This window comes from Loxodonta africana, chromosome 9 (assembly GCF_030014295.1).
Source record: "Loxodonta africana isolate mLoxAfr1 chromosome 9, mLoxAfr1.hap2, whole genome shotgun sequence".
In the NCBI taxonomy this organism is placed as follows: domain Eukaryota; kingdom Metazoa; phylum Chordata; class Mammalia; order Proboscidea; family Elephantidae; genus Loxodonta; species Loxodonta africana.
Genome location: NC_087350.1, coordinates 64,434,162 through 64,446,435, shown reverse-complemented (window position 1 = coordinate 64,446,435; position 12,274 = coordinate 64,434,162). Strand labels below are relative to the sequence as shown.

At 41.5% G+C, this 12,274-nt stretch overlaps 1 long non-coding RNA gene across 1 annotated transcript; it reads right to left on the bottom strand.

The window, feature by feature from the left end:
* Positions 1–9,108: 9,108 nt before the first annotated feature.
* Positions 9,109–12,049, bottom strand: LOC135232365 (uncharacterized). Its single transcript, XR_010322908.1, has 4 exons — positions 11,177–12,049; positions 10,785–10,886; positions 10,559–10,605; positions 9,109–9,629 (listed from the first exon to the last, which is right to left on the bottom strand). It is a non-coding gene; the product is annotated as an uncharacterized LOC135232365 (long non-coding RNA).
* Positions 12,050–12,274: the final 225 nt, after the last annotated feature.

Below are 12,274 nucleotides of genomic sequence, written 5' to 3'. Positions count from 1 at the left end.
TGTATGTTAAAAGTGCATGCAATATTAATATGTTACTTAAGCAGTGAATTATCTTTTAAAGAGATTTGAATATGAAAAAATTTATATTACATATTTATTGTGCATGTGCTCACACACACCCACCCCTGTAGTTACCATTTCTGGTTCTTTTCATTCCTTTGTATATATTCTTATTTTCATATGGTGTGATTTTCTTTTTGCTGAGAGGGCTTTCTTTAATATTTCTTGTAATGAGGGTCTGTTAGTATGAATTCTTTCTGAAAAAAATTTATGTCTGAAAAAGTCTTTATTTTGCCTTTGTTTTTGAAGAATGGAAACCTTGGTGGCATACTGGTTAAGACCTATGGCTGGTAACCGAAAGGTCAGCAGTTTGAATCCACCAGGTGCTCCTTGGAAACCCTATGGCGGAAGTTCTACTCTGTCCTTTAGGGTTGCTGTGAGTTGGAATCGACTTGATGGCAGTGGGTTTGGTTTTGTTTTTCTGGTTTTTTGAAGGATATTTTTCACTAGGTATAGAATTCTAGGTTGACAGCTTTCTTTTGTTTTCAGTAATTTAAAGACGTTGTTCCACTGTCTTCTCGCTTGTGTTGTTTACAATGAGAAACCTGTTGTAATCCTTATCTTTGATTCTCTATAAAATGTATTTCTTTTCCTTAGCTGCTTTTAAGATTTTTTCCTTATCACTGGTTTTGAGCAATTTGATTGTGATGTGCCTTGGTGTGGTTTTCTTCATGTTTCTTTGCTTGGGGTTTATTGAGCTTCTTGAATCTACGGGTTTATCAGTTTTCACCAAATTTGGAACATTTTCAATCATTATTTCTTCCAATATTTTCATGCTCCACTCTCCTTTTCCTTCAAGTACTCCAATTATGTGTATATTAAAAAAAAAAAAAAAATTAGGCCACCTGAAATTTCACCATAGCTCACTAATACCCTGTTAATTGGTTTGAGGGTTTTTTTTTTTTTCTCTTTGTGTTTCATTGTGGGTAGTTTTTAATGCTACGGTATCTCCAGGTTCACTAATCTTTTCTTCTGCAATATCTAATCTGCCATGAACCTCATCCAGTGTATGTTTCATCTCACATATTGCAGTTTTCATTTGTAGAAGTTCAGTTATAATAACTGTTTTAATGTCTTTGTTGATTCTAAAATCTGTGTCCGTTATGGGTCAGTTTCAATTGACTAATATTTTTTTCCTTGTTGTGGGTCATATTTCCCTGCTTCTTTATATGCCAGGTGAGTTTTTATTAGATGCCAGACATCATGATAGGATATTTTGTATTTCTGTAAACATTCTTGAGCCTTGTTCTGGGACATAGTTAAACTACCTGGAAACAGTCTGATATGTTTGGGTCTAGCTTTTAATATTCATTAGGTGGGACAAGAACAACATTGAGTATAGTGTTAATTATTTCTCACTACTGAGGCAATAAATTTCAGAGTACTCTACCCAATGCCCTGTGAATTATGAATTTTTTTTTTACCTTTTCCTTAAATGTATAAAAACTAAGCTCTATTATCTAGACTTGCATAGATCTATAATGTTTTAATTCTCTTTTAATTGCTCCTTTTCATTAGAAGCAAAAAAAGTTACTTCCTAGAAAATAGTGTGAAAGCACCTGAATAAAAAGGGAGAAAAAATAACCCAAAGCAGTTGGGTTGGAAGGTCTATATCCCCAGTCCAGGTAAAGAAAGCCTGGCATGGGTTGGGTGTGAGGGACTCCTAAGGGAACCTGTGGTTGGCAAAATAATACTTCCCAAAGATGTCCCCATACTAACCCACAGAGCCTGTGAATGTGTTAGGTTAAAATACAAAGGGGAATTGAGGTTACGCACCAACTGACCTTATGATGGGGAGATTATCCTGGATTATTTGGATGGGCCCAAGGTAGTAACAAGGGGCCTTATAAAAAAAAAAAGGGGGGGGAGGCAGAAAGAATCAGAGAGATGGCAGTATGAGAAGGACTTGGCCTGACAAATTGGCTTTGAAAATAGAGGAATGGGGCCATGAGCCAAGGAATGCAGGCAGCTTCTAGAAACTGAAAAAGCAGGGAAACAGATTTCCCTAGAGCCTCCAAGATGGAACACAGCCCTACCAACTCCTTGACTTTAGCCCAGTGAGACCCCTGTCAGACTTCTGGCCTCCAGAACTATAATACAATAAATTTGCACTGTTTCCAGTCACTAAGTCTGTATTAATTTGTTACAGCAGCAATAGGATACTAATACAGGGCCCATTTCTTCTGCCAACTTGGACGTAAAGAATACAGCCTCCTAAATGTATTTTGGCACACACGCAGAGTTTCTTTGCATGTATTTTTTTTTTTTTTTAACTCTTGGAAGAAAATGTGGTATATTTGATTTACTGAATAACTGTAAATCACATTTGCTCGCCTCTAGAATTTTATTCTGTGGTCCTTTTTGCAATAGATTTATTTCCATTCCTTTATTCAATTAATTTGTTTACAGATCCTAAGAATGTGTTTATGGGCAGTGAGGCAATAGAGTGATAGACAAAAAGCAAATAAGAACTTAGAATTCAGATTATCATGATGGAAAATTCCCAGTGGGACTTGGATGTGAGCTTGGCACTCCAGTTCCAGAGCAAAATATACCAAGAAGTGGTAACACAGTTCCCTTTGATGGCTGATTTCACCCCGACATCAATTTGACCCATGATTTTATTACTCTAGAAAATTTCAAAATAGGTTTAAAACTAATTGTGTTTCTCTCTGTCTTCTAGGTTAAATTATAACTGATCTGAGAGTGACTGGTTGTGGAATGGGGTTGAAAATATGGTTAAAGAATGCCGAGGTTTTACCTGAGAAGGAAATCATTGTGAACCATAACTGTCATGAGGGAATCCTTGGTGCCCCCCATGCTCATGTTTTCCATGAAAAAGGAAGACTTTCCCAAGTGTAATACTCCTGGCCTCTCTTGACCCCTTTCCCAACTCCTTCCTGGAAAGAAGTAAGGAATTCTCTCTCCAGTGAGTTGGGGAAAAGGAACTGGGCGTGCCTGGCACAGACCCTTCTGAGATTATGTGTTCTGGTTTGCTCTTGGCCATGCAGTAAGCTTAGTCCATCAGATTCTGCTCTCTGCAAGTGTGTAGAGGGAATGTTTAATTGATGATAGGGCAAATTAGCAAGTCCACTTAACCACACTTGCGTTCTCCAAAAACTTTCTCAGTACCAAAAGTGAAATTTGGACTTCTAGTGGCCTAATCCCTGTGTTTGTCTCTCAGTTGATTCTAAATGTGAGCAGAGATAAAGAGGATGTTGTTTGTTAGCATCCTCAAATGTCTCGAAGTTAATTATTCAAAACTTTCTACCTAGAATTACAGTGGAGTTCTGGAAAGTTCCCTTTTTTTATTGTACTTTAAATGGTTTACAGAACAAACTAGTTTCTCATTAAACAATTAGTACACATATTGTTTTATGGCATTGGTTAACAACTCCACAACATGTCAACACTCTCCCTTCTCAATCTTGGGTTCCCTATTACCAGCTTTCCTGTTCCCTCCTGCCTTCTAGGCCTTTCCTCTGGGCTGGTGGGCCCCTTTAGTCTCATTTTGTTTTATGGGCCAGTCCAATCTTTGGCTGAAGGTTGAACCTCAAGGATGACTTCATTACTGAGCTGAAAGGGTATCCGGGGGCCATACTCTCATGGTTTCTCCAGTCTCTTTCAGGCTGGCAAGTCTGGTCTTTCTTTTTGAGTTAGAATTTTGTTCTATATTTTTCTCCAGCTCTCTCCAGGACCCTCTACTGTGATCCCTGTCAGAGCAGTCAGCGGTGGTAGCCAAGCACCGTCTCGTTGTACTGGACTCAGTCTTGTGGAGGCAGTGGTAGGTGTGGTTCATTAGTCCTTTGGACTAATCTTTCCCTTGTATCTTTAGTTTTCTTCATTCGTCCTTGCTCCCAAAGGGGTGAGACCAGTGGAGTATCCTAGATGGCCACTCACAGGATTTTAAGACCCGAGACGCTACTAACCAAAGTAGAATGTAGAACATATTTTTTTATAAACTATGTTATGCCAATTGAGCCAGATGTTCCCCAAGACCATGGTCCCCACAGCCCTCAGCCCAGCAATTCGGTCCCTCAGGGAGTTTGGATGTGTCTGTGGAGCCACCATGACTTTGCCTCGTACAGGTTGTGCTGGCTTCCCCAGTATTGTGTACTCTCTTACCTTCACCAAAGTTTCCACTTAACTATTGTCTATTAAGTGTTGGTTAAGAGGGAAGGGAAGGGTGGGGGTGGAAAAACACTTAATAGACAGTAGAAAGTTTCCTTTTTATGTCTCTTCCAAAAAAAAGTCATTTAGGACTCAACCTCTTCCACCTGCAACTTTCCTAACCTTGAGCCCAGGAGAAAAGGAGATTCTGGGGAATGCCCAAGCTCTCAGTTCAACTTTCTATATTCTTTTCTTTTTGCCCTTTCCTTTCCTTTCTTTCTTTTTTTGAGAAATTTGAAAAATACAGAAGACTAGAAAGAAGAAAATAGTAACCACACATGTGTTCTTCACCCAGAATTAACACTCTTAACATTGTATCCTGTTTCCTTAGTCTTTTTATCTATTTATATACTCTTAGAAAATTACCAGTAAATTAAAAAAATTGATAAAAAGATTGAGTCACCTCTGACTACGATCTTCATCTCATTAGATTAATCCCCCGTCCAGGAGCAAACTCTATCGAAAGCTATTAGGTATCCTTCTGATTCATTTTAATAATTGAGAGCCTTACTACTCAAACTGTGGACCATAGCGCTGCAGCATTGGCATCACCTGGAAGCTTGTTAGAAATGCAGACTGTCAGGTCCCACCCAGACCTACTGGATCAGTCTGCAGTTTAACAAGGTCCCCAGGTGTTTTGTATGTACATAATGAGAAGCTCTGAATTAGTACGTATATATCCATAAAGAATGTATTGCATTGTTCTCTGTGTTATTTAAAATTTATATAAATGGTACCATATTGTAGATACCAGTCAAAGACTAGCTTTTTCTGCTCGATTTGTGTTTGAGATCAGATAATGCTCATATAGACCTAATAATTCTCTCTTACCTTGTTGACTAATTGCTACATGCCCAGAAGAAAATAATGAGCTGTTAAAGTCAAGGTATCTCAATATCATTGGGAACTTTCAAAGCAAATTAAACTAGGAAGGATACCTTTACATTGAGGCGATTTATAGAATATGAAGGGGGTATTCACCACAACTTGGAGTGAGATTTATATTCTTAATATGTTTAAGGAAACTAGCTGGCAAGCATTCCCAGCCTTCACTTTTATAAGATATAAACTGCTCCACATTTCAGAGGCCTTCTAACTGATCTCCTTGCTTTTTATTAACATGTACAGGTCTGGCACTTGTTAATTTGATTTGTATTTGCTAAGACTAGCTCAAAGAATATGGGATATGGTATAAATTTGCCAATTAGTGGAGTCCTTGGGTGGTGCAAACAATTAACTTGTTTGGCTGCTAACCAAAAAGTTGGAGGCGCAAGTCCACTCAAGGCCTCGTAAGAAAGGTCTTGCATCTACTGCCAAAAAAAGCAGCCATTGAAAACTTTATGGAGCACAGTTCTACTCTGACACAGGATGGGGTGCCATGGGTCTGAGTCGACTCAATGGCAACTCGTTTGGTTTGGTTTTACCAGTTCAGGCAATTGACAGAACCTAAACTATGTGGCAATTTACTGGAAGAAGTCAGGTGTCAGGATGGAAAGCTCGTTCTTCTAATTACATGTTGGTGAAATATTTGATCAAACATTGCCTGCTGCACCTACGAAGACAGACCACGTGCTAACAAAAGCTGTAGAGTTAGGGGAATAGACAGAAAAGATCCAGTATATCGGAATATGTCTTCTACTTCTTCCTGCTTCCAGTAAAACTTGCAAGAGGGAGAAACTCTGGCTAGACCCAGCCAGGCTGCAATCAGAGAGGGAAGGAAACACAGTTTCCCCAAGCGGGGCCTTCTCTGCCTGCAGTTTCACTCTAAGTTGACTGAGAGACGCTGCTTCTATACCACAAAATGAAGCAGTTGTAAGTAGTATTTGTGAAATGGAAGTCTTAGTAGGAGATAATGCTGCTGCCATGAACGTCTGTTAGCCTGCTGGCAAAGAAGGAATTAAGAGACCATGCCATCAAAAGCCATTGTCTTAGATGGCCTCAAAAAAAAAAAAAATAGCCACTATCAAATCGAGAGAAGGGAATGGAATGGGCAGAGCAGAGTTGCCAATATAAAAAAATATTGAAGTTTCCAGGATTCAATATATGTCTAGTTAAGATTTTGGGGGCATGTACATGGAGAAATCAAGGGACAAATATACTAGAAGCCTACGTTTTTGAAGAATTTGTATTGCCAGAAGAAATTTAGGCATGGGCTGTAGCAATAGCATGTGACTCTTTAATCCTCAAAATAATCTCACCAAACCTGCACAAACAGAAAATGGGTTGTAGCTATGGAGCCCTGGTGGTGCAGTAGTTAAGAGCTCAGCTGCTAACCAAAAGGATGGCAGTTTGAATCCACCAACCGCTCCTTGGAAACCCTGTGGGGCAACTGTACTCTGTCCTGTAGGGTCACTATGGGTAGGAATTGACTCAGTGGCAATGGGTTTGGTTTTCTGTTTTTGGATAGAGGATGATGGACAAGGAATAATCTTCCAGAACCAAGGACCACAGAGGACAGTAGTCAGTGGACACTGGCTATAGGAGACAGTGGACAGGGACTGTAGAGGACACTAGACAGTGGACAGGAGCCACAGAGGACAGTGGACAGGAGCCACAGAGGACAGTGGACAGGGAGCACAGAGAGCAGTGGCACAGAACATGCTTCCACCACACTCTCTTTCCCTGCAAGACCTGCAACCCAGCTTTAACTATACAGATGAAGACAGTGTCCTAGAGGATGGTGGAGAAACAAGATGGAAAGAACTGGGCTCCTGAATGACTACATGGAACAGAGTTGCCAGTCAACCTGAAACTCTTACTTCAGATTGTTCATACGGGAGAGAAATTAACTCTACCTTTGTTAAGTCATACTGGATTGTGGGTGGATCTGTTTTGCATAGCAGCCTAGCTGAATAAACTAATGAAATGTCTAAAACTGAGCTGTTTATCCTTCCCCACTAAACCTACTCCTCTAGCACACTGGAGTAAATGGCAATTCCATGCTTCCAGTTGCTCGGACCAAAATCCTTGGAGGCATCCGGTGTACTAGACTCTACATGGTACACAGCATCAAACCAGCCCTTGCATTTGTGATTTAACTTGGTGCTCCCCCCATGGGCAGGTGACAGAATTCCAGGCTACACATGCAACAAGTGGGCCTGGGTTCTTGTCCCGAAAGTGTTCATGCCCATCAGTCAAAAACCCTACCAGGAGCACAGCTGCAGTTGAACAAGTTGGGTTTATTACTTATTGCAGATAAGGAGAATGCTCACCCTCAGTAAGAGTATGGTAGAAAGAACCTACTCTAGGATTTGGGGAGGGTCTAAGGAAGTAGGAATTTGCTCTACATTGGGTGCTCTCAGAAGGCAGGGGCAGGAGTCCCTGGGTGACACAAATGGTTGAACACTCAACTATTAGCTGCACATTCGGCAGTTCGAACTCACCCAGAGGTGCCTCAGAAGAAAGACCCTGCAATCTTCTTCCAAAAGACCACAGCCTTGAAAACCCTATGGAGCAGTTCTACTCCAAACACATGAGGTTGCCATGAGTTGGAATCAGCTCGATGGCAACTAACAACAAAATAGGGAGCATAGGCTAGTATGAGGATAAAGCAGTAACTGGGAAAGAAGTAGCAACCACTCATTTTAGCCAAGAGAGGGGAATACGTGTGGACAGCAAATGATCTTGTTCTTATCATGATCTCAGAGTGACCTTGTCTGATGTTGATGTTTTGTGAAATTTTTTATGTCCAACAGGAGAGCAGCCTGGTTTAGCTGGGAGCATCAGGCCGGCTTGTACTAACACTAATACCCAGCCATAAGAGTCAGACGAGTACCCTGTTAGCAGCAGCTGCTTTTTTTCTTTCTCAAATGAGTGGCCATACATCCCTTCCAGGCCACAGGGAGTAAGTTCCTTTCTGTGACCCAGGTGAGAGAGGAGCTGTCCTCAGATTTGTTCTGGCTCCTCCCCTGCCCCTCAGAGGTTTGCATCTTCAGCCTGCATCCTGGCCTGGCCCTGGTGACACTTGCCCTCAACCCTGCATGGGTGACTCAGATTTGCCCTCAGATCCCAAAGAACAGCGCTGTTTTGTTTACCCATATCATCACTTCCTCCCTTTTTTTTCCTCTTTCTTTAAAAAGGGGCTGCTCTGTTTCTGATCTACAGACACTTCTCCCTCCTTGCTTCTGAGAGTTCTTAATATTTTATGCCTCATCTGCATGTATTTGGAGTTGAAGGGGTAGGTTTCAGTGTGAGCTCAAGCTGCCATCTTGACCTGGGAAACAGCTGATTGTCTCTTTGTGCCTTCTTCTGGGCTGTAGTTTTCTGACACGTGACACTACCCAGCCATCTCCCATCATTAACGTGGCCCTCTTTACATCAGTCGTTGTTACTTATTTTTTGAGCATCTCCAGGTCATCCTCTTCTGGGCATCAGCTGTTCTGTTCCATTAAGGCCAACATTTAAAAATGTCCCTTATGACCCAGCCATTCTTTTTCCACAACAACACTCTACCTAGACTCGTTCTGCCCCAGCACCCTTGTATAACTCTACTTACACTGTTGGGTAAGGATCATAAGTGGGGAAAGGTCATTAATTTTATTGTCCTCAAAACCTCTTAGCTCCTAGAAGAAGAGTTTAATAATATTTAGCCCCTTGATGGCTCCTGCCAGTACCAAGTGTGGATCACTGAAGGTAGGTATTGCCCATATATAATGGAGCCTCACTTAATATGTTCACAGTAGATAAGAGTAGTGGGTGAAGGAGGATTTTCCATACGCTCCTAAGCGTTTGAAAGGACACTGACCATCTCATAGGATGAATGACATAGAGAAGCTGGAATATGGAGGCATGTCCTGAAACATGTCAAGCTGGCATCAGCCTCAGTATCATCTGTCTCTCAGTACCCCAATGAAGAAGAAAACTCCAGGGTGGGGAAACTATGGGGCAAGTCTTATGTTCTTATAGTATATATAACAGTCTTATCAGGCCACTAAGGAATAGACAAATCAAAGGGCAAGCAGCACTCATGGTGACTTGGGATAATGCACAGAGAATTACTGCCAAGGAGGGAGGATCCTGAAACTCAGGGAAGACTTTGGGAAGCTAGAGGAGAATTACAGGTGTGGGGCCAGGGAGCCATCTCATTCACTGTTGTCAGCTCTACATCTCTCCCATACACAGAAACAAATCACATGACAGCAAGGCTAATTATTTATTGATCATGTAGAGGAAAGTCTTATCCATGGTAAAGCTCTACTGGGTGCGGCAAAGAGAGAATTTCAGAGAGAACCTTTGATTCTTGGTGAATTGATGAGTCTTCCTAGGCAGTTAGGGAAGACTCTGAAGATCCCTTCAAGTGAAAAGTGATGGAAATCAGGTCACAGAATTTATCACAAGATGACATGGGAACGACGGTAGAGAAGATCCTGGAGCCCAAGTGAGGAAGTATTCACTCATCACTAAATAAGAAGAGGAGAAATATGACACAAAAACTTATTAAGCATTCTTTGGTTTGACTGAATTGGAAACAAAGATAATTTCCATTATGGAGAAAAATGGTGAAGAAATAGATATCCCCCGCATTCTAACCCGTGTTATTCATCAAGACAAGGAGTGGGAGGGCATAGAGTAAATTGTTTTTTCTGTCTGTTCTGATCCCATCTTAACCTTCCCCCAACTGAGACTGTAAAAACGAGAAAGGATGCAATGAAGGGTCCTAGGCTTGTTTCTGCCATCTTCAGGGTTAGAAATTTTGAAGAATTTGTAATAGATCGAGGAATAATGGCCAAAGTCATAGTTGCCTTTTATTAAATGCTTACTTTATGCAAGCCTTAGGTGCTAAGACTCTTACATGTGTTATCTGAATGAAGCTCCACAATAATTCTGAGGTAGGAAGCAGATGAAGAAACTCAGAGTCTATTTGCCAGGTCGAAGGCAATGGGAAGGAATGATGCATCATTCCCAGATTGAGAAGGAATACCCAATGATGTGCAGAGTTCAGAGGAAGAAATTCTTATTAATTGTAGGCTGAGATGGCCTCCTGGGCTTGGAAGATGGATTATAAACACACAAAAAATTTGAGTTTCGTTTCCCCATTTCAAACTTCAAGTCCTGATGATTTTTAGCGCACTTTCAATTACTGAGCCCTTTTCACTAACAAAATATTCACAAAGTAGTTCTGTAAGGTAGGCACCAGTGTTTCCTCTTTCATTGTTTAGGTCATCTGTTCAAAAGCTCATGGTAGGAGTAGGTTCTGAACCCAGTCCTCCAATGCCAAATGTCAAACTTTCTTACCAAGTTGTTTTATTGTAATCTTTGGGCACAAAAACGTAATGTTTCTGGAAGATACCAGGCCACCTCCTCTCCCCCAGAATCAGGGATCACCAACCTGGGGTCCTAGGTCTCCTCCCCCACTTCGTGCCTGGAGACAGCGATCTGTAGAGGCATAGCAGAACACATTTAGATGCTAACTCCAGTTCATTCCCCGGAGAGAAACCAGAAAATTCTTCGGGTTAGGACAAAGGGGACTGATTGGAGGCATTACCTTCCCTTGAATTTCTCCCTCCTCAATAACGGGAATTTAGGGAGAGAAAGCCAGAGATAACTAAACTTACCAACTTTGGTCAGATCAAGTATGTTTTCCTCAGGAATTCCATATTGTTTGCAATATTCCACAAACTTTTCCTTAACTTCTTGGTTTATATCTTCTTTTCGGCCTGTGGGCAAAGTGGCAATAACTGTTATATCTCCTGTATTGGTCACTGAGACAAATGAGGGAGGTATAAGCTGCCCTGAGATTTGACAGCAGTGGGCCAGCCTTCTGGCATGATGAGAGATTTCATCATCTTCCCATCACCAAGCCTGAGGGACTCCCAAAGGTGAGCATCTACCTTCAGAGGGGGAGAGACATCCCAGAATAAGACTGGGAGGACCACTTTGCCTTCAGGGTTCCTTCTTCCCCCTCTCTCCCCACCCCAGGGTAAATGTCAGCATGGAAATACTCTACCATACAGTTCCATCAGTTGGAATGTAGCCCCATTGTTGAAGTTCGTGAGATGAAATATAACATACTCATCATAGACAGCTTCAATTATTTTAAATGTATTGTTTCCATCATCTGTGGAGGAAATAGAGCACAACTCAGAGCTTCTTTGGCCCATAAGAAGCAAGTGAAACCTTTTACCTGTTCTCTCCCATAAAGGAAATTCAAGTGCGTGTCCTGGAAGGGGTAGGGAATGAGGTTGTCTAATGCTTTCCATTTGCATCTCCCTGGGATTTGTTAGGTGTCTTCTGAGAAAAAGGATACTGGTAGTGTTATGGATTGAATTATGTCCCCCAAAATATGTGCTGTAAGTCCTAACCTCTAGGCCTGTGGTTATAATCCAATTTGGGAATGGGTTGTCTTTGTTATGTTAATGAGGCAGGATTAGCACAGGATGTGTTTTGAGTCAATCTCTTCTGAGATATAAAAGAGATTAAACAAGCAAGCAGAGATAGGGAAAAACAAATGCCAAGTCACATGAAGATCGCCCAGGAACAGAAGCTCAGAAGAGACTAGGACCTTCCTCCAGAGCTGACAGAGAGAGAAAGCCTTCCCCTTGAGCCAGCACCCTGAAATCGAATTTCTGTCTTCCTAAACTGTGAGAAAATAATATCTGTTCATTAAAGCCATCCACTTTTGGTATTTCTGCTATAGCCACACTGGATGACTAAGACAGGTAGATTGGCCACTAGCAGTAGAAAACTTTAGCTGCCACAGCAACTCACCCTTTATCATTCTCCCTGAGAGCTACCCACCTCCCTCCACCATCTCTGCCCCGTGATGTGTCTCTGCCTTCTCTTATAAACCCCACTGACATTACACACCCAGTGCAACATCCTGGACAATGTGCTATGGCAATGGCCCCCAGGCATCATCAGAAAGAGGGTAGGAAACAAGAGGCTGTCCTGCCAATTTACTTTTGTTGCAGGAGGTACATATGACCAAATCATCTCTCGTTATTCAATGATATTAAGTGTCAGGCATTAGATTTAACACTCAAGCTTCACTCAAATTCAGGATATTGGCCATTAGATGGTCCCCATTATATTATATAAATAAGTA